Consider the following 22,708-nt stretch of genomic DNA (forward strand, 5'->3'; position numbering starts at 1 on the left):
AGGAAGGAAGGAAGGAAGGAAGGAAGGAAGGAAGGAAGGAAGGAAGGAAGGAAGGAAGGAAGGAAGGGAAGAAGGGGAGGGAGTCATTAGATTTCTTTGTCCCTCTTTTCAGTGTGTCCACAGTGAATAAATTGCCTTCTTTTCCCTTTTACTAAAAAAGCCAACAAACAAAAAACAAAACAAAACAAAAAAATCCTATAGGGCTGGATGGCTTAGGGGTTAAGAGTACTGGCTGAAGACCCCAGGTTTGATTCCCAGCGCCCACATGCTGGCACACACATCAGATCCACCTATAAACAGTGGATCTGATGCCCTCTTCTAGCCTCCAAGGGCACCAGGAACACATATACTCATAAAATTTTAATTTAAAAAAAGAAAAAGACCAGGTAAAGTAGTGTACATAATTAATGTTTAAATGGCACATTTAATCCTGGCATTGGAGGCAGAAGTGGATGGATCTTCGTGAGTTTAAAGCCTACCTGGTCTACACAGCTAATTTCAGGCTAGTCAGGGGCAAATGATGAAACCTTGTCTCAAAAACAAAACATTTTGTGTTTTTACAGGCTTTGTGTACATATTCGTACAATCATTTGCATTTCTTGTGTTTTCATATATATATATTTATATACATATATATAGTTTTCTCTGATTTGGGTTTTTGTTTGCCTGTTGTCTTCTAGAAAAAGAAAAGTCATGGAGTTGGAGTAGGGAGTGAGAAAGATATAGGAGGAGTCAGAAGAGGAGAAGCTATGATTAGAATGTACTGTATGAAATTTTTTTCAATTAAAAATTGTTTAAAAAGTAAACAAATAACATGATAACTATATTAAAAAAATCAACATTTTATCTTTATACAGGTATGCTTTTTTATGAAATCAAGTCATCAGTAAATACATCCTCCATGGCTAAAATCTAGCCAGACTCCATCTTTAGCAGCATCCTATTTCTGAGGCATACCTACATGCAATGACCAACTACGGTTGGCATATGCCAACAAAGGTTCACTGGTCATCTATAACAGAGGCTGTGCTATCCTGGGGATTAGAGTCACCAGGTGAAAAAAGACTGTTCATCAATCAAGTTAAAGTCAATCTTAAGAAGCTTCTGAATTGCCCACACTAATACAGTATAGCTTTACATAAGTATTCCTGTAGATACATAAAGAGAAAGCAATTCCAAAAGAATTTAATATTCAGAAATTAAACTACGTGTGTTGCTTGCTGCTGGATCAATATAGTAAATTTATGAACATTGCAGTCTGTAGGCTCTTCCTACTGATTCTCCCTTTCATCAATTCTAGTAAGTCAATATTTCTCTATAAATGAGTCAATAATTCTCTATAACCCTCAATTATTCTTTTATTTTTCCTATAGAATAAACAACCACACTATCACCTACCCACATAAATAATTTCTCCAGTCAGTGCTCAAGAACGTATTATATTTACCTGTAATCCCAGCACTTTGGAAATAGAGTCAGCAAGGTCTAGACCCTGGCTAGATAAATAAGTGAGTAAATAAATAAATAAGCTCAGTATCTTTTTTCAAAACCTTTGTCTCTCTACCTGCCTGCTCTTTTCTTTAGTCAAACACATACTGACTTTAAGTGCATCTAAATGTTAGGTGTAATATTATATCACAGAGCACCATGCCAAACAGACTAGCTCATGCCTGTAACTTCCTATACTCAAAAGCAGAGACAAGCAGATCATTCCAAGTCCAAAGCCAGCCTAGGATACAAAGTGAGCTCCAAGCCAGCCAAAACTACAAAGCCAAACTGTTAAAAAAAAAAAATTAGGGGCACTTTAGTACTGAGGGGTACAAAAAGTCAAGTCTTGGTATTCGTGGGCTTAATATTAGTCTAGTTCAGGAAGCAATTCAACACTGTATTTATTATTTATTAAGTGCTTAAAATGAATGATAGAGATCCCATCTGTACAAGAGTTCAGTGAAAGAAGCAAGAGTATCTGAGGTTTATTCACTGGTTAGTGCTCCTGGAAAAGATAGACTCTGAGACAGCACCTAAAGCAGGGCAGAACTAAATTATACAACTGATGGGAGGAACTGAGGGTTCCTCCAGGCAGGAACCAAAGCTTAAATCTGAAAAGTGCTGAAAATACAGTGTTAGCAAGATAAAATTACTCAAGAATATAAACATTAAACAGTTTTATTATTAAGCAGCAATGGTTGACACTACAAATATACAGCTGAGTGGATCCTGGTCACAGAATGATGACCGGAGGCTCCAAGGACTTAACATCGTCAATTGACGCAGCTGTGAAAGCATATGCTATGCAAGTACAGCACTAACAGGAAATACTAAGGTTCTTCTATCAACTGATGGGATAGAATAAATATAGAAATATTTATAGAAATAAAATATAGAACATCTACAGAAAATATAGTATTATTCAGGAATGTAAAGAAGAAAGTGCTAGGCATGATGGTGGCCCATGCCTGTAATCCCAGCACTCAGACTAAAACAGGAACACTGTTGTAAAATCAAGGCCAGTCAAAGCTACGTAGGGAATATCCAGGACAGCCTAGCTTTACAGAATGAACCCCTGTCTCAAAAAACAAAAATCAAACAACAAAAGCTACATATCTGACAATTCCATTTATGTGAGATAGATACTCAGACCATTCAGGGCTCTGATGAGGAGCGGAACGAGGAATGACAGCATATACAAAAGCACTGCTCATAATGGTAGTGACTAATGGAGAACTGAGGACACCACAAAAGATTCTGACTGTACGTATACTGGTTACTTGCTGAGGAACCTGAGCTTCGTCTTGAACAAGGACTGGCAAATATGCAGCACTTAGTACTGCTTTCCTGTCTATACCTCTGGCAGATTTAACAACTATGCCATTGAGCTCTTAAGCAGCCTCCATAGCTGTATACAGAAAATCCTTCCCACAACCTATTTGTTTCAGAAGGATCTCAAACAAGAACTGCTTCATAAGGATTTTCAATAGAAAGGAAAAAACAGGAAAACTCTGGTGGCTGTGTGAAGGCAGGGAAGTTAGGTAGAAAGCTGTTGTAGCCATCCAAGCACAAAGCGGTGAGTCCTTAAACTACGATAATGGCAATGAAAACAAGGACAAAAAGGACAAGGACACCAGAGGCTAAGGAAGCAAAACTGTGGAGCCCTATGAGGACAGTCCTGCTCATCAGTAAGTTCCAGCATCCACGATCTTGGCATAGGGTTCCTCAAATATTCAACAACTTGTCAAGTCTTCCACTGACTCTTCACAATACCAGAATGGAGGAAATATTAGTCACACCACAGAAAAGGAATCTATAGTTAAAGAGGTTAAATGACTTGCCCAAATATATACAGGTAGGGAACAGTAGAATGTAATTCTGACAGATTTCCAACTCCAAAACCCAAGCTTTTATCTGTGACCCTGGCTTCCAACTTGAACAACAGCCTGGTAACAATGAAATGACAAAAAAGCAACCAAAAAATAGACTGGGGTCAGAGATCTGGGTGTTCTTACTATATTCTGGTAACTGGAGTCTCAAATGCGAAAGATATTCAGGAGGGTGTATGGTAAAAAGAGGATAGTAGGGGTCAGCTAACCCAGGTGGAGTGAAGGAGTCTGCACAGAAAGTCACAAATGAAAGGAGAGAATGATATCAGAGTATGTTTCAAGAAAGCCATCAGCAAGGTCCTCAAAAGGGTCAAATTGTACAGAAATGTATGCACATTAGATGGGAGAGTCACTGGAATTGCAGAGAATGCTGGGGTTCCAACAGCTGAAGGCTGCCAGTTTCTAAGTGTGTTAGAATCGGGGCGTACTGAAAACATAGATCCCATTTCTACTAAAAATGAATGGTATGTTTAAAAGCTTTTCATGTCCCTCAACCCTCAAAGATTTTTATAATTTTATTTAATTTTTACTTATGTGTATGTACATGAGTTTATGTGTATCCCCTGCATGGAGGTGCCTGAAGAAGCTAAAGGCACCTGGAACTGGAGGTTCCAGAAGGTTGTGAACCACCTGATATAGGTTCTAGAAACTGAATCCAGGTTCTCTGCAAGAGTTGTAAGCACTCTTGCTGCTGAGCCATCTCTCCAGTCCCAACCTTCATGTTTTTACATTGAAATTAAATTTTAATGTGCATTTTACCTGCATATATGTCTGTGTGAGGGTGTCAGATCTCCTGGAACTAGAGTTATATATACATTGTGAGCTGCCATGTGGGTGAATTGGTCCTCTAAAAGAGCAGACCTTAACCTCTGAGCCACCTCTCCAGCCCTTACAGTGAATTTTTAATACCTTTAAATGTATTTGGAGATGGGATATTAGGTAATCTGATCACAAAAGTACAAGCTTCCATTAAATAGAAGTGGTACTTTAGAAGAAACACCAAGAGATATCTATCTCAGGGTATAAAACAAAGGTATCACCTGCAGACCAGAGTGAGAGCGGTCACCAGGGACCAAATCATCCGGCATTCCCACTCTGGAAACCCCATCCTCCAGAGCTTTAAGAATAAATTTGTTTACCTAACTGAAGTTATTTTGTCATACCAGCTAAAACTAAGTGATATTTCACAAATGACTAAGTCTTTTTATGCTTATTTCCTTATCTCTGAAATGGAAATAAGCCAGGTATGGTGGCACATGCCTATACCCCCGACATCGAGGAGGCTGAGACAGGAGAGTTTGCGGTAGCCTTGATTACAAAGCACAGCCTTGTCTCAAAAGACCAAAATAAATTTTTAAAGGAAAGGAGGGAGAGACAGAAATTGTATCACGGGCAACTCCTATTCATGTGAAGACATTTTTTCAGTTTCAGGATGCTCACCATGTGTGGTAGCCATTCTTGGTTGTCAACTTGACTACATCTAGAATTAAAATCCAAGCAGCTTGGCACATTTATGATTTTTTTTTATTAAATCATTTGACATAAAACCCATGTTTAATTCTCATCTTCTGAAGATCCATCTTTAATCTGGCCATACCTTCTGTTGGCAGCCTAAATAAGGACATGAAATAAGGAAGCTTGCTCTCTGCCTGCTTGCTCTCCCTGGCAAGTCCATTCCTTCACTGGCATTAGAGCCTACTTCTTCGGGATTCCAGCCTAAATGGAAGACCAGCTGAGACATCCAGCCTCAGGGAATGAACAACTACTGGATTCATGGACTTTGTGTTGGTAGACAACTATTTTTGGACTAGCTAACCACACTAAGCCATTCTAATAAACCCCCTTTCTCTCTCCTCCTTCTCTATCCACACCCTGTCTCTCCTTCCCTCCCACTGTGAGGACCCCTCTAAAACCTCCTGTCAGTAAGATTTGGGCATGGTATCATACATGTTTCTGTTAGGTTCTGTTATGTTTATCTACATACCCTATTTGAGAGCCGGTTTCATGCAGCCCAGGAGGCCTTGAACTTCACAAGCAGTGTAAGATAATCCTGAATTCCTGATCCTCCTACTTCCAACTTCCAGGCTCCATATCTTGTCTTACATTCCATGTTTTCTCTTACCTAAGAACTTTTCTATTGTCTCCTCCTTTGCACTCTTACATTCTAGAGCTCTTTGCTTAGCCCCTCTCTGATGTAAGAGAGCAGAAGGGTGCCATTGTTTAGACATCTGTGTAAAAGCTCCTATTAGGCACTCCTGTGTCACATGCCCAGAGTCCTCCTTGCCACGAGCACACTCTTTATTTACCTGTTGGGGCTTTGGACTAATAAAACAGAGGTAGAAGTTTCAGAAAATGCAAAGAAATCACCCTTAGGTTGGGTGAACACAGAAAGTATTCTTTGTCCTAGTCACTGAAGGGCTCTATCTGATCTTATAACTTATAAAAAAAAAAAAAAAAAAACAACTACCTTAAAAAGTCTCCAAACCACATGTAACGTTTGCTTAGATATTTCCACTTGAAAGAGTACAACACATGCCTATAATCGCAACAACTGGAACAGGAGCTCTTGGGCCAGCCTGATCTACAAAGCAAGTTCCAGGACAGCCTACACAGAGAAACCTACCTCAGAAAAACAAAACAAAACAAAAAACCAACAACAACAAAAATCTAACATACTGAAGGCCAGTGGGTACTTCATCGGGTAGATAGTTGCTGCCAAGCCTGGTGACCCCAATTGGATATCAATATCAAGCAGGTACCGTCCAAACTAAAAATTGTAATATTTTCAGGTTTCTGTTTGGGTGTTCCCACTTATATTATGATCATCAGTGTGTGGAGGTTGAGGGTGGATGGTATTGAACTCAGGCCTTCATGAGTTCATAGCAACCACTTTGCAAACTAAGTTACATTCTAAACACCTACTCATTATTTCTGAGAAAGATAATTAAAGTGCCTAAATATTGAGTACTCTAAGCCATGCTATTGTGAAAATACAAAGAATTGGATATTAGTCATCTGGAGGAGAAAATATTTAAAGAGAAATTCATTTAAGTCTTTTAATATTTTGCAGCTGGATAAAAGAGCCAAACATGGCATTGCATGCCTTCAATAATTTATTTCATTTTTATATGCATTGGTGTTTTGCCTGTATGTATGTTTGTATGAGTGTGTCAGATCCCCTGGAACTAGAGTTATAGACAGTTGTGAGACGCCATGTGGGTGCTGGGAATTGAACCTGGGTCCTCTGGACCCCTGAGCCATCTCTCCAGTGCCCAGTCCATGCCTTTAATCCCAGCACTCAAGAAGCAGAGACAGATTGCTGAGTTCCAAGCTAGCCTGGTCTACACACTAAATTCCAGGGCAGCCAGGGCTACAGAGTAAAACAATGATTCTCTCAAAAATAACAAAAAATTCTGTCCAAAAGGATGAATTTTATCCTAAAGAATACTATGCTCCAGAGGGTTGCCTAAGGTGCCTCAAGAGAAGGGTGCTTGCCATCAAGCCCAACGACCTGAGTGCAATCTTAGAACAACACAATGGAGAGAAAACTGGTTCTCACAAGCTATCCATTAGCACCCACATATGTGCTCCCCAACCAACCCACTCGTGCACCTGTAACTCCAGCTCCAGGAGATCCAATACCCTCCTCTGAACTTTATAGGCATCTGCTCACATGTGGCACGCGCGCACAAACACACACACACACACACAAATTTTTCTTTCTTTCTTTTTCTTTTTTTCTCTCCTCTCTTTCTTTCTTTCTCTTTCTTTTTTTTCTGAGACAAAGTTTCTCTGTATAGCCTTGGCAGTCCTGGACTCACTTTGTAGACCAGGCTGGCCTCCAACTCACACAGAGCCACCTGTCTCTGCCTCCTTGAGGGCTGGGATTGCAGGCATAGGCTGCCACACCCAGCCTATTTTTTATTTTCTTAAAGGCTAAGAAGGACAGCCCTTTAAGAAGGACAGCCCTTTAAGAAGGACTCTTATCCTCCATGGTCAAGCCAGGCATCAAGTGACATAGTCCTTTGGAAGATGACAACACTGATAAGTCAACTGTCCTCTTGATTAGAAACACCACAGAGGGCTGGTGGCTCATGCCTTTAAACCCAGGCAGAGGCAGGTGGATCTCTGTGAGTTTGAGGCCAGCCTGGACTACAAAGCAAGTTCAGGACAGCCAAGGCTATACAGAAACCCTATCTCAAAAAACAAAAAAAGAAAACACCACAGAGGCCTTGTGTGGTAGACTTTAATCCCAACACTCAGGAGGCAGAGGCTAGTGGATCTCCAAGTTTGAGGCCTGTCTGATCTACAGAGCAAGTTCCAGAAAGGAGAAATACTCAATTTCCTCGGAAGCTGTCTTACGCCTACCTGTCTGTAACCCAGCAAATGGGAAGCCTGAGGCAAGATGACTGCTGAGTTTGAGGCCCTCCCGGGACAAGCCAAGATGACAGGTAATGCAATGGTAAGAGGAAAACTGAGGAAGCAAAGGCTCCCAATAAGACTCTCAAAGCAACTCCTGAGGACCTTAAACCAACCTTAAGAGAAGAGTGGAAAAGGGAGTTTGGGGCTGACAAACTGAGTTAGAAGCCAGCTAGGGTACTGTGATGGCATCCCAAAGGCTCATATTTGACTGCTTAGTCATCAGGAATGGCTAATCAGATAAGGATTAGGAGGTGTGGCTCTGTTGCAGTAGGTGTGGCCTTGAATGAAGTAACTCTCCTCTCCTCTCCCTCTCTTCCCTCCCCCTCCACTACCCTCTCCTCTCCTGTTTCCCCTCTCCTCCCCTCCCCTCATATCCTTTCTCCACTCTCCTCTATCTCAGAACATAGCTCTCCAGAACAATGCCTGCCATGCCTGCTGCCATGCTTCCCACCATGATGATAATAGACTAACCACCTGAAACCGTAAATTCGCCCCAATTAAATGCTTTTTTTAAAACAGGTGCAGGGAGCATGCCTGTAATCCCAGCATTCAGGGAAGCAGAGGCAGGCAGATCACTGTGAATTTGAGGCCAGTCTGGTCTACAAAGCAAGTCCAGGACAGCCAAGGCTACACAGAGAAACCCTGTCAAATAAAAATGATTTATTTTATAAGAGTTGCCTTGGACATGGTGTCTTTTCATAGCAATAGAACAGTGACTAAGACAGCTACACAGCAGAGATTCTGTCTAAAAAAATTAATTGAGCAGGGCCAGCAAGATGGCTAGGTAGGAAAAGACATTTGCTATACAAGCCTGAGTTTAATCTCTGACACCCACATAAAGGTGAAAGGAGAGAAAAAAAATGTACAAAGTTATCTCTAATGGCCACACTCTTGGGCTGCAGCACATCCAAACATAAAAATCTGTGTAAGTAACAGAATAAAATTTTTAAAAAGACAAAGAATACTTAAGAGACTAGATGGGGAAAATTGTAGCAATGCATGGAATGCCTTGGCTAAGAGGAAGACAAAAAAAAAAAAAAAAAACCCGGCCAAAGAAGGCTGTGGCAGTGGTGGCACATGCTTTTTTAATATTAGCACTCAGGAGGCAGAGGCAAGCAGATCTCTGAGTCTGAGGCCAGCCTGGTCTACAAAGTGAGTCCAGGACAACCAAGGCTGCACAGAGAAACCCTACCTCGAAAACAAACAAACAAACAAAAATTAACAAAAGAAGAAGGCTGTCTTAGTGGTTACAAGCACTGGCTGCTCTTGGATCCCCAGCACCATGTGGGCCCACAGCTTTTCTGACTCAGGTCCCAGAGGGATCTGACACCCTGTTCTGGCCTCTGAGGACACTATATACACATGAACACAGATACACATGCATGCAAGAAATACAATAAATACAACACAAAATAAATAAAACAAAGAAAGACACCAGACAGAGCACAGCAGGTATAAGACATTACTAAGGAAAACTCAACAAACACTACTAAGTCGAGTATGGTGGTACACAGCCTGTAACCCTAGCACGTGGGATGCTAAAGTAGAATGACTGCCTCAAATCTGAGGTCAGTCTCAGCTATATAGTGAGTAGTAAGCAGCCAGGGCTAAAAACAAACAAATAAACAATCAGAAGGAAATAAATATGAATCTAGGTTTCTAAGACTAATGATTGTTTTTTTTAACCTGAAATTATTTTTTATTTTCTATATTAATCACAGGTTAATAAAATTTGTATAAAACTAATGATTGTAAAAACAGTGGCTTGCTCTGCACCAAAACTAAGAAAAAATAACAGCAGACTAGGTTTTTGGGTTTTGGGTTGTTTTTTTTTTTTGGGGGGGGGGGGGGGAGAATGCCATACAAGTTATTTTGGAATAAACACTAGCAAATCAACATGAAAAAGAACGTACTAGAGCTGGGCATCCCTATAATCCCAGCACTGAGGCTGAGGCAGGATTGCAGTCCCAGGTAATCTAAAGCTATGGAGGAAGATCCTGTCTCAAAAAAGTTAACAAGGCTGGAGAGGTCATGGGCACTAATAGGAAGCTACTGATACTATTTTGCTAAATCAAGAGGATCTGTCCATCAAATTGTCACCTAAATAATTATGTGAGCACCAAGTTTATTTCAGAAAACCTCTGCTTATTTATTTGGTTTTTAGAGGCAGGATTCCTCTATGTAACCCTGACCATCCTAGAACTTACTTTATTTGTAGAACAGATTGGCCTTGAACTCACAGAGATCCACCTGCCTCTGCCTCTGCCTCCTGAGTGCTGAAACAAAAGGTGAGTGCCACCAGGCCTGGCCAAAACTCCTTTTTGCATTGGCCAGAGATGAAGATGATGACAAGGACTATACATTGATAAAGATTATCTGGCCACAAGGCTGAGAAAAAGCTGTTGAATACTCAGCCATAAATGGGACCCTGAGTCCAAGGTCCAGAAAACATAAGATGAGGTGGAAAGAATTCAAGGAGTAGAATGAAATAGAGCACTCTCTTCACATTTATTGCACTCTTGATGTCGTAGCTGTGGTTATCCACAGAAGAATCTCGAAAAATCACAGCATCCTATTATGGGGCAGGAGTTAGAAGGGCCCATAAGGCTCCACATCTCCAGGACTTACAGTGGTAGCCAGGGGGAAGGCGGCTCATAAAGCACCACTCATCCCTAAAAATCTATAGGCAATGTCACTGAGGAAAAAAACTCATTTTCTTCAATAATACAGCCACTGAGAAAATAAAATACATAAAACTTAAAAGTAGCAAGAGTGGGAGAAGTGGGGAGAAGGAAGGCAGAGTGGGGAAGCACAATTCACAGTAGCTGTGTTCTGGACAGTAAGGCATTGTACTAGTCAGGAATACACGCTTTAGCATGAGATGGCCTTGGTCAAGATCTCAACGTTGCCTCACTCTATGTACATAAATGAGTTTATTTCTCTAAATCTTAGTTTCTTCATTTATTCAATAACAATAGATGTCTTTTTGTTTGTTTATTTTTTCAAGACAGGGTCTCACTATATAGTTCAGGCTATTCTTGAACTCACAGAGACCCTCCTCCCTCCCTCTGCCTCCTGAGTGCTAGGATCAAAGGCATGTGTCACTATACCCCAGCAACAATAGATATATTAATAGACAGAGCATAGTGCTTCACATCCAGCATTTGGGAGGCTGAGGCAGGAGAGTTGCTAAAAGGTCCAGGCAAATCTGGCTAGGCTATGTAATAAGTTCTAGGCCAATTGACTTTATTTGTTTGCTTGTTTGTTTGTTTGTTTGTTTGTTGGGGCAATGTTTCTCTGTGTGTAGCCCTGGCTGTCCTGGAATCATTGTGTAGACCAGGCTGACCTCAAAAACCCAGAGATACACCTGCCTCTGCCTCCTAAGCTCTGGGACTAAAGGTGTGCGTCACCACCGCCCAGAGCATTTCAAGATTTGAGTATTCTATCTCGATTTCTACATGTATGCCTATATGCCAGAAGAGGGCATCAGATATCATTATAGAGATGGAAAGTGAGACATGCTTTTAATCCCCACATTGGGAAAGCATTTGAAACCAGGCCTGGTGGTGCATGCCTTTAATCTCAGCACTCAGGGAAGCAGAAGCAAGCAGATCACTGTTGAGTTCCATCCTGGTCTACAAAGCCAGTCCAGGACAGCCAAGGCTACAAAAAGAAACACTGTGGGAGTGCGGGGAAGGAAGAGAAAGCATTTGGAAGGCAGAGGTAGGCATATCTCTATGAGTTCAAGGACAGCCTGGTTTACTGGGAGTTTGTCAGCCAAGGTTACATACAATGAGATCCTATCTAAAAATTAAAAAAAAAAAAAAAAAAAAAGGGAAGGGGAGGGTGGAGAGTGGTAAAAAACTTTAATACCAGCATTCAGGAAAAAGAGGCAGAAGGATCTGTGAGTTTGAAGACAGCCTGGTCTACAGAGCAAGTTCCAGGACAGCCAAAGTTACACAGAGAGAACAAAAAACAAAACAGAAAAAAAAACGAGAAAGACAGAGAGACAGAAATTGGAAGGAAAAAAGAAAGGAAGTGAGATGAGCCAGCTGTTAAAGTTCCTACTACTAAGCCTGATGACTTGAGTTTGATTCTTAGAACACATGGTGGAACATGGTAGCAGTAGAAGAAAATTAACTCCCTTGAGTTGTCCTCTCATCTCCACGCGTGTCATGTCCTATGTGTGTTTGCACATAATAGGTAGGCAGATAAATATATAGATAAAATGCTTTTATTTTTTTAAACTTATCTTTTTTAAAAGATTTATTGTATATGGGTGCTCTGTCTGCATGTACACTTGCATGCCAGAAGTGGGCATCGGATCACATTGTAGATGGTTGTGAGCTACCATGTAGTTGCTGGGAACTGAACTCAGGACCTCTGGAAGAGCAGAGTGCTCTTAACCACTAAGCCATGTCTCCAACCCAATGTTTTTGTTTTTTAATAATCAACAGAATAGATAGAGGCACAATATACTTCTGTTCCTTCTAGATAAACAAATCAGAACCCAAAACATCTTGGAAAAGAATCTATCAGTTTCACTATTGGGCTGAACAGAGACAAGAACAAATAGTTTCAAAGCCATTGAATTCAAATTCCCAAATAAAACTTAGTAAAATAACCCTATTTCCTGAGTATAATGACAATGAGTCTATCAAGGCCTCCGAAAAGTTCACCAGAAGTAGCAAAAGTCACAATATCCTACTGTTGAACTCATTTCCTATTCCCAAAAAGGTGGCTGCTTGGCAGCCGCTGCCTGGACCTTGTGGTACAAACTAGTCACTTTTTACGCATGAGTCCAAAATGCCTAGAGCAATAAACAGCCGTGAAAGATCTAGGCAACACCAATGAGGAACTGCCACATTTGCTACCACAGAAATGTAGATTCAAAAAGGAGCAAGTAACAGTCCCCAACCTCAAACCCATGAACACAGTCAGGTTTAGTTGCACATGGCAGTATTCCTAGCACTGGGAAGGCTGAGGCAGGAGGATTGCAAGCTCAAATCCAGCCTGGGTAACACAGCAAGACCCTGCATTAAAGAAGATTTGGAATAAGCACTGTTTGCACAGCAAAGTAAGGTGATGCCTTCAGTAACCTAGAACACAGAAGTGGATGCATTGCTTCGGTGTCACAGCAGATCAGACAACCGCAGTCAGGATCTTCACCACTAGCTCACGAAATGACTTCAGATCACTCAGAAGCAGAGGTCATTTGATTGCTCACTCAACAGACATTTGCCAAGTAGCTACTCTGTGCCAATAATGGCGAGGTCCTGGGATAGAAAGATAAACAAAATTGGGTGTTGTGACACTCACCTGTAATCCTAGCACTGAAAAAACTGAGGGAAGAGGATCACAAGTTCCCTACAACTTCTTCATGGACCTCCACATGTGCACGTGCACATAAGCACACACATGGTAAATAAATAAATGTCTTTAAAAGAGAAAAAATTAAACCCTGTCCTTGGGATTTAACCTAGAGAGGTTAAGACCACATGCTGCTCCCTTGGAGGGTCCAGGTTTGATTCCCAGAACCCACATCAGGTGGCTCACAACTACCTGTTAACTCCAGTCCCAGGGCATCTAATGCCCTCTTCTGGCCTCTATGGGCACCAGGTATACATGCAGCACACATACATATATACAAACATACACACATAGATGTGAATTTTAAACATATATTAAATCTCTTTTTTAAGTCCTATCTTTAAATAGTTTTAAATCTAGTCATGAAAAACATACAAAAATACCAAAACTGAACGAACAGTTCAGTGTGATCACTAGAGGACCCCCCCCAAACTGCAATGCATACAAAGGACAGACTGCCATCCAAGGGAAGCTTTCGTTAGAAGTAGATGGTAGGGGAAAATAACAAATGAAAACAAAAATAGGGCTGGGGATGAAGCTCAATGATAGAACATTTGTCCTAGTGTGCACAGAGCCTGAGTTTAACCCTTCAAGAAGTTGGGAGTATAAGGAGGGAAAGGAGTTGTCTGAATTCTTGGTTCAGGTCTTAAAGTTGGCCAAACACTAAAATGAAGCATGTTGTGGTATCCACTCAGTTCACTATAGATTAAAAAATTTCAGCATGCACCAGGCATGGTGGCACACACCTGTAATCCCAGCACTTGGAGAGGCAGAGGCAAGTGAATCTCCGTGAGTTTGAGGCCAGCCTGGTCTACAAAGTGAGTCCAGGACTGCCAGGGCTACACAGAGAATCCCTGTCTCAAAAAACCAAAACAAAACAAAACATTTCAGCATTTATACAATATTAGACCAAGCAGAGAACTATTATAAATAGCTTCATAATCACAAAATTCAAATTCCCCAATTAAGTTTGGTCAAATAATATTATTTCCTGAATGTGGTGACAATGAATTCAGTTAGACCTCCAAAAAGTCTATCAGTCAGACTCAAAACAATTTACAACTTTATAACTTGGCCTCAAGTATCAGAGTAATTACAGTAGAAGAGAAACTGAAAGATATGAAAGGCCAGGTCAAAAGATCTTTATACAATGTTGACTCAGAGACATGACAGATGCTCAGGGTAGTTGGGAGGCCAGGAAAACATTATTTACTCTTAACTGGAATTGAAAACTACTCTAAAATCAAGGGAAGATTCCACTAAGGTAAGATTGCAAAGGACTTAGGGGTCACTTACTTCAAATCACTCTGATCACTCCTTAATTTTCCTTTTGAGTATTAGTGGATTATTTTTTCTTTTCAGAAAAAAACATAAAACTGAGCTAGGAAAATTGAGCTAGGTGGTTGTGACACCCACCTTTAATCCCACCACTTGGGAGGCAGAGATAGGCAGCTCTCTGCCTATCCAAGCAAGGCACAGCCAGTGCTACACTGACAAACCCTACCAAAAGACAGACAAAAAAACAAATATAAAATCTGAATAATTCTCTAACAGAGCTGTAACCTTTGGCCCATCAGAAGTAGGTCTAAGGGCTGGGAAGATGGCTCTGTGGTTAGGAGCACATACTGTTCTTACAGAGTTCCCAAGCTGGATTCCCACCACCCACATAAACAGGCAGCTCATAACTGCCTATAACTCCAGCTCCAGGTGATGTGATACCTCTCTGTCCTTCTACACACACACACACACACACACACACACACACACAGAGAGAGAGAGAGAGAGAGAGAGAGAGAGAGAGAAACTAAAATAAATAATTAAATAAAAAGCATGTTTGAACAGAGTGATAGATTCTATCAAAGTAGCCCCAGTTAGGTAATAAATCTCTCCACCATCTGGAGCCCTCCACACAAAAAGGCCAAAGCCAACAGTGAGAGACCCTACCTCTGTAAATATTTTGTTTGTTTGTTTAGACAAGGTTTCTCTGTAAAGCCCCTGGCTGTCTTAGAACATGCTCTGGAGACCAGGTTGACACAGAGATCTGCCTGCCTCTATTTCCCGAATGCTGGAATCAAAGATGCGCACCACCACAGCCTGGTCTCTGTAACTATTTCCATCTTTTTTGTTGTTTTGCCTTTTTTTTAATTTTATGTGCATTGATGTTTTGCCTTCGTATGTCTGTGTGAGGATACCAGATCCCCTGGAACAGGGATTACACATTATGAGGAGCCAGGTGGATACTGGGAATTGAACCAGGTCCTCTGGAAGAACAGCCAGTGCTTTTAACAGATGGACCATCTCCTTACGCCTTTATTTCATTTTTTGTTTTTTTGTTGTTGTTGTTGGTTTTTTGTTTTGTTTTTTGTTTGTTTGTTTGTTTGTTTGTTTTTGAGACAAGGTTTCTCTGTGTATCTCTGGCTGTCCTGGAACTTGCTCTGTAGACCAGGCTGGCCCCAAACTCAAAGAGATCTGCCTGCCTCTGAGCCACAGCCTGGGGAGACCCTATCTCAAAAACAAGATGGATGGAACCTAAGGAAGGATAACTAAAGTTGACCTCTTGCCTCCACACCACACTCACACATGAACATGCACAGATATGCACATATACAAACACACACACACACACACACACACACACACACACACACACACAGAATTTACCCAGAGTCAAAGGCAAGAAATATCAGTTTGGTGTAATACCAGCACTTGGAAGGCTAAAGCAGGGGAATGGCAAATTCAAGGCCAATCAGGGTTACATAATAAGACCTGTCTCAAAAACAAATGGAAAAAAAAAAAAGTCAAGCAAAAAAGCAAAAGTAAAGGCTGCAGATGTAACTTGGTTGATAGAATGCTACTTGCCACATGTTCTGGATTTGTGCCCCAGAATAATATAAAACAGGATGTGGTGCATACTTGTAACCCTGGCACTCAGAAGGTAGAAAAATCAAAAGTTTAAGGTCATCCTCAACTACATTAAGAGTTTAAGGCCAGTGTAGGATATATGAGACCATGGCTAGCCTGGGCTATAAGATACCCTATCTCAAAACAACAATAAAAGCAGCAAAGGTAAAATGACTCTCTAAAGACTATGTTCTTCCTATTGTACTATGTAGTCTAAAGAAAATGGAAACAGCTAGCCAGATGTGGCACATGCCTGACATCCAAGCAACTGTGAGATGGAGCCAAAAGTATCCAGAATTATAGGCAATCCTAGGTTACATGGGACCCTGTCTCAAAAGCAGCAAGAAATTTCTTTAAAACTTAAGCGACGTTGAGTCACTCAAGTAGCCAAAAGTACTTCAAGTAATCACCATGCCTTTAAAGCAATGGATGAACAGGTTTTTACTTTCTTTAACTAAGTAATTCCAGATGGGGGAGGGGAGAGAATCTCAGTGATATTTAAAATAATATCTAAAATTCTTGATTTTAAGTTTTGCATCAAGACACAAAAACAGAATAGAGCAAAAGAAGAATTTTTACTAGGATAAAAGTTAACTAAGAAAAAATGTTGGTTATCTTTACATTTTATGCAGGAAAATAACCCCATCTTATTTCTGTTATTGCAGGAGATAGCACTCCAAGCCATCAACATAAAGTAAGCAAAGCGTTCATTCTTTCAAAACTACAGTGGGACAGCATCCCCAAAAACCTAAATACATACCTAACATTTGTAAATCACTTCTCACTCAAGCACACAGAAACAAATGTTTTACCCTTTGTTTTTGTCCTCTGGAAGTACTTCAAGTTAACAGTATATTTAAATAAAATAACACAAATCAACCCCGTACCAGTGTAAATATATGCTAAGCTTTTTTCAAGAAAACATGTGAAGACAAGAAATTATTATTGTTCGAAATCAATGTACTATAAACAGTTAAGCCAGGCAGTGGTGGCCTTTAATCCCAACACCTGGTCTACATAGAGAAACTTTGACTCAGAAAAAAAAAAAAAAAAAGGCAAAAATAAACAAACAAACAAAAAAAAAAAAAACCTCAAACGCTCTACTTAATAAAGCTACACTTGAGTCACTTCTTCAGGTACAGCTACTTCTGAACTATAAACTAGCACTATTAGAATGTCAAAATATCACCACTATAGAGCTGCCTAACACAGTTTCTGGCATAAAGTAAACAGATCATAAGTTTAAGCGCGAACAAATGACTTGCAGAGTACAAGCCTATAATCATAACACTGGGAGGCCAAGGAGGATTGAATCCAAAGCCAGCCTGGAGTCCCAGCTACATATTGATGTCTATAACAACTTGAGCTGCAGTTTGAGATCCTGTCCCAAAAATCAAACCAGAGCTGGGTATTTCAGCACATGCCTTTAAGCCCAACACTTGAAGACAGGGGCAGGCAGATTACTGTGAATTTGGGGCCACACTGATATACATATTGAATCCCAAGCCAGTCAGTTACATGGTGAAACCGTGTCTCAAAAAAGTTTTAAGAAGAACTTCAGGCTGGATAGATGGCTCAGCAGTTAAGAGTACTGCTCTTCAAGAGGGCCTGAGTTTAACTCCAGGCACCCACTTCACAATTTCCAACTGCCTGCCATTCTAGCTCCTGGAAGACCAACACCTCTAGCCTCCACACACCCTCACATATATGCATGCCCATATACACATGCATGCAAAATTAAGATAATAATAGTAATAAAATGTTTTGAGATAGGATTTCTCTGTGTAACAGCCCTGGCTGTCCTGGAACTCAATTTGTAGACCAAGCTGGCCTCAAACTCACAGAGATCCACCTGCTTCTGCCTCTGGAGTGCTGGGATTAAAGGTGTGCACCACCAAGGCCTGGCAAAAGAAATTATTTTTAAATTAAAAGAAAGAAAGTCCCTAGAATTAGAACTATCAGTACAGGTACACAAAGAACTACTTTACTTCTCATTTGACAATTAATTCTAGCCTGCAACTAAGCAATACAGCCTATACACTTTAGATAAATTCAAATGGTGCACTGCTCCTGATATGGCTTTGCTCATACAGCTTTCCCACAGCACACTGACTTTTGCCTGAATGGTGCATGCAAAAGCACTGGTGCACAGCTATCATAGACTCAGAGCTGGAGTTTACTTACACACTGCCTCTCAATGACAGAGTGTAACATGGAATCACAATGTACAGCTCAAAAGCACTAAAGACAGATAACATTTATAGTGAAGATAATATCCTGTGAGAGTTAGCAAGGATGTTGAAATGATAACAACAAAGATTTAGCAGATTCAATGTAATCACTTCATGACAGTAAGAGATAATTAAATTTCATGAATTTAAGCTTTGAGCAGCAGAAATAACAGCTTTTTCACATCCTTCTCTATAGTTACATATATTAAAATATATGAAAAACAAATTAGTTAAGTCTTTTAAGTTAGTTTAGATTTGTAAGAATTGTACTGAAAGCTCCAAAAGTTACAACATATTATGGGGTTTAAGTTTGTGTATCATTACAAACAATAGCCACAGTGCTAACAACAAAGAATGAGTCACCATTCAAAAGAGAAAAGGGGAGGAAAAATGAACAGAGGAAAGCTTTGGATTTAAATACCACTAAGAAATTCCCGACTGCTAGCGACAGCCACCACACTCTGACTTTGGAGTAAGAAGAAAAGGTCCACACTGTCCTCTCCTCTGGAACAAATTCATTAAGCTCCCCAATATCCATTCAAGCCTCAAAGTCCAGGCACCAATACAGTCAGCCACATCCGCCAGCAAGAGCAGTAATCTAACAGATCTGAGTCACACACTCCTCCGCAGTAAGAGGTCATTCTCTATCAGGAAGCCCACTCTGCAAAGTGCTCTTGTTCTACACCCAGACTGCCACCATGACCCACATAAGCCAATTCTTCGACCCCAGCAACTGCCGGCCATCTTCTCCCTCCCTCTTCCTAGCCAAAGGCAGCCAATACTAGTCCTGTGACAAGTTTCCTACCTGAGAACCTCTCTTAACTCCGATACATCTCGGCCGTGAAGGATCCATCTAGCTCTTTGCTCAACTCTTTTGTGCCCAACTAAGCTCATGCCTTTCCAGGAACTAGTCAACAATTACCTCAGAGAAGCTAAACTCCCCACGCCTCTTCCCCCCATGCCGGAGGCCAGCCTAACAAATTCTCAGATCTCCCGAGGGAATATGGAGACGCACCCCTCTGCGCTTTAGAGACCACGCCACAGAGGCCCCTAAAATTGGAACCATAACCCATGTCCCTCAAACCACGCCACGGTATGGTCAGTTTCTAGGGTAGCGGTATGCATCAAGAGCACACAGCCACTGTAGTTAAGTCTCGGTCATTACAACTGCCTTCCTTGACTACGAAATCCCCAAATAGCAAGCCACTGAAGCCCCGAGTGGATGCCAAGACCCCCATCTAAGCCTCTAGCCACTGGAGTTTCCCAGGTCGGACCCAGCTCGCCCAAGGCCCAAGCCACTAGGAGTAGCTGGCTGCCCCAGGCTGCTACACGCCGAGGACTCGGATCACGTCCCCATTGTTGCCGGTCCCAGCGGCCCCGGTAGGGAGTTAAGGGGACCGCAGAGGCTCTCACCTCCCGTGCCACGGATCCGGGCCGCACCGGACCGGGCTGGGCCGTAGGACCTCGCGTTCCGCCGCACCCTCCTGGACGGTTTCTGTGGCGGCGGGAGCCGGAGCAGCGGCTGAGGCGGGAAGCAGGCAGCCAGGCCCGGGCACCGCGGGCTGATTCTGGCCGAGGGTCGGTCTTCTCCGGCGGCGGCGCTCTCAGCCTCCGCTCGCGGTCCGCGCCAGAAAGCGTCCCCCTCCCGGCCCGCTCACCCGGCCACCCGGACGGGAACACAAACCACCCGCAGCAAAGTTCCGTTGTGAGCCCTGTTCTTTCCCAGCGAAAAGACACTAAGCGGAGATTCTTGCCTGAATACGGTGTTTTTGCTACAGAGGACCTTTTCAAGAATAAGTGAGACGCAAAAGAAAAAGAAACGTGCCAAAATCTGCCCGAAATTGGTAGATCCAACTGAATCGATTTGCATTCACTACCCGCTAAAACCACACACTACTCAGTACAATTGAGCCTGAGTTCCTAGCTCCTCAATCTGCGATAATGTCAAAACTTATGGGGAACGAGATAGTGCGGATAAGAGGCTTTCTTTACACTGGTGTAAGTTCATTGCTGGTGCTGCCAGTAGTCAATGCTACTACAGCTGTCGCCTTCAACGAAAGTTATTCTCCCTTGAGTAGATGCGCGCCATGTAATCAAACTCTTTCCCTCTTCATCTCTACCTGACTCGGGTTTCCTGTTGGCTGAACTGTCTTCAGAATTATCTAGAAGACTAGACTAGCCGTGGCGGCGGGGGTAGGAGGGCGGCAAGAGGGAGATTGTCACTGACATTCAAACGCAGGTTAAGGTTACAGGCTTTTTCTCCCTGAAGTTGGAGACTGTTAGCAAGTACGCTCCACTCTCCTATGAGCTGTATTGTTGTCTCTTTCCACTACATTCCCTTGGCTCTTCTCCTTCCAAAAAGTGAATATGGATGAGAGATGAAAGTATAAGGTAAATGAGTCTGTTTTTTTTTTTTTAAGTTTTGTTTTGTTTTCCTCACGAAATTAAGAGTATAAAAATTCCCTTCTCCACCCCATCTGTCTTCTGTGCTTTCATATCTCTACATATCAGATATAGCTATTTCGGAACAAATTGGGTTATCAAAATACAAGTGTGCTTTCCCAAACATCGATTTGAGAATTTAGATATGCTGCAGAAGCTCCCCCCCCCAATAAAAAGTGATACAATTTGACATTCTCAATTTTCGATTCTCACTCATCTGCTTGACTTCTGCCACTCTTCTCGCTTGTCACCACCAACTCTTCTGAAAGGCTCTGAGCATGAGATATTTGCACCTCGAGTCTTTATCACTGTGTCATACACATATATTTCTATTTAGATTGTCTTTCTGGAAATTACAAATGTGTTCTGATGTCTAGTATCTCTTGAAAAGCAGGGCCATGGGTTGGAAAGCAGCGTGCTCAGGAGTTTCTGGAAGTTCTTTGCTGTTGTAAGAACTTACATGTACACTGTAAATGTACAAAGCATGCCCCAAACCTGGTTTACTTCCATTTGAAGCCTGAGGTCAGTCTTTCATTTTCCCCATTGGCCTCCTAGTAGGGAATCCCTTGGGTGAAGATGAAGCAAATTTGGCTTTAAGAGTTGAAAAGGGTCTCTGGCACAATGGTGCACGCCTTTAATCCCAGCACTCACTCGGGAAGGCAGAGGTAGATGATCTATGTGAGTTTGAGGCCAGACTGGTCTGCAAAGTGAGTCCAGGACAGCCAAAGCTACACAAAGAAATGCTGTCTCAAAAAACCAAAACCAAAATCCAAAGAGAGAGGGAGAGAGAGAGAAAGAGAAAGGAAAAAGTTGAAAAGGTAGCCAGGCATTGGTGGCACACACCCTTAATCCCAGGACTCGGAAGGCAGAGGTTGAATTACAGTTTTAGTTGGGGTCTTTTCCGCTACTTACCCTAGCTCCCAAATAATTGACAGAGACCTATTAAATTTATTCAATAGGCTTTAAGCAGATATTCATCTATTTAACCCCAATTGTGTTAGTCTGGCTACTTCCCAGCCATGTGACCCCATTACCTGGCACCTTAGTCTTACTCTGGCACATGCTTCAGCCATTATCTCTCTGTTCTCATGACAAACTCCTCTTTTTCCTCCCTCTCTGAGACCACTAACTGGAACCGGAAGTCTCACCTTCTGTCTCCTCTGATAACCAGCTTCTTTCATTGGTCAATCAGAGATTATTGGAGAGCAATTTTTCACACACTATTGAGACAGGAGATTCTTCATAGAAATGACAGTGCCTGGGCTGGAGAGATGGCTCAGAAGTTAAGAGCACTGGCTGCTCTTCCAAAGGACCTGTGTTCAATTCCCAGCACCCACAAGGTGGCTCATAACCATCTATAATAGGAGACCTCTTCTGGCATGCAGGTGTACATGCAGACAGAACACTGTATACATAATAAATAAATAAATCTTGAAAGAAAGAAAGGAAGGAAGAAATGACAATGCCCATGTTTGGATTGCAACCAAATCTCTGGGCATAAAAGTCAACATCTGAATACATAGCCACAAGACCATCTCCCAAAAGTCAGAGGCAGATGGATCTTCGTAAGTTCGGAGCTAGCCTGGTCTACAAAGCAAGTGCAGGAAAGCCAGGCCTATTACACAGAGAAACCCTGTCTTGAAAAAAAAAAAGAGTTGAAAAGGTTCAAAACTGAGCATAATACATATCTGAAGCCTAAGCACTTGGGAGAATGATGTAGGAAGACTGTCACAAGTTTGAGGCAAGCCTGGGCTACATAGTAAATATCATGCCAGCCAGGGCTACATAGTAGAATCATCTCTCTTTTCTTTTCTTATTTTTTTTTTTAATGGGGTGTGTGTCTATACAAAATGAAGATTTCTGGGGCTGGAGAGATGGTTCAGGGGTTAAGAGCTGGCTGTTCTTTCAAAGGTACTGCATTCAATTCCCAGCAACCACATGGTGGCTCATAACCATCTATAAAGA

At 41.8% G+C, this 22,708-nt stretch overlaps 1 protein-coding gene across 2 annotated transcripts in view; it reads right to left on the reverse strand.

Moving 5' to 3' along the window:
• Positions 1-19,909, reverse strand: part of Rad54l2 (RAD54 like 2) — a 99,173-nt gene extending 79,264 nt beyond the window's left edge. For both annotated transcript variants that reach the window (XR_008722818.1, XM_055629677.1), the window contains exon 1: positions 19,715-19,909. The gene's annotated coding sequence lies outside the window, so the exon portion shown is untranslated. The remainder of the gene's footprint in view (positions 1-19,714) is intronic.
• Positions 19,910-22,708: the final 2,799 nt, after the last annotated feature.

The sequence above is a fragment of the Psammomys obesus genome, unplaced genomic scaffold (assembly GCF_907164565.1).
Source record: "Psammomys obesus unplaced genomic scaffold, mPsaObe1.curated_primary_1811, whole genome shotgun sequence".
Taxonomy (NCBI): Eukaryota; Metazoa; Chordata; class Mammalia; order Rodentia; family Muridae; genus Psammomys; species Psammomys obesus.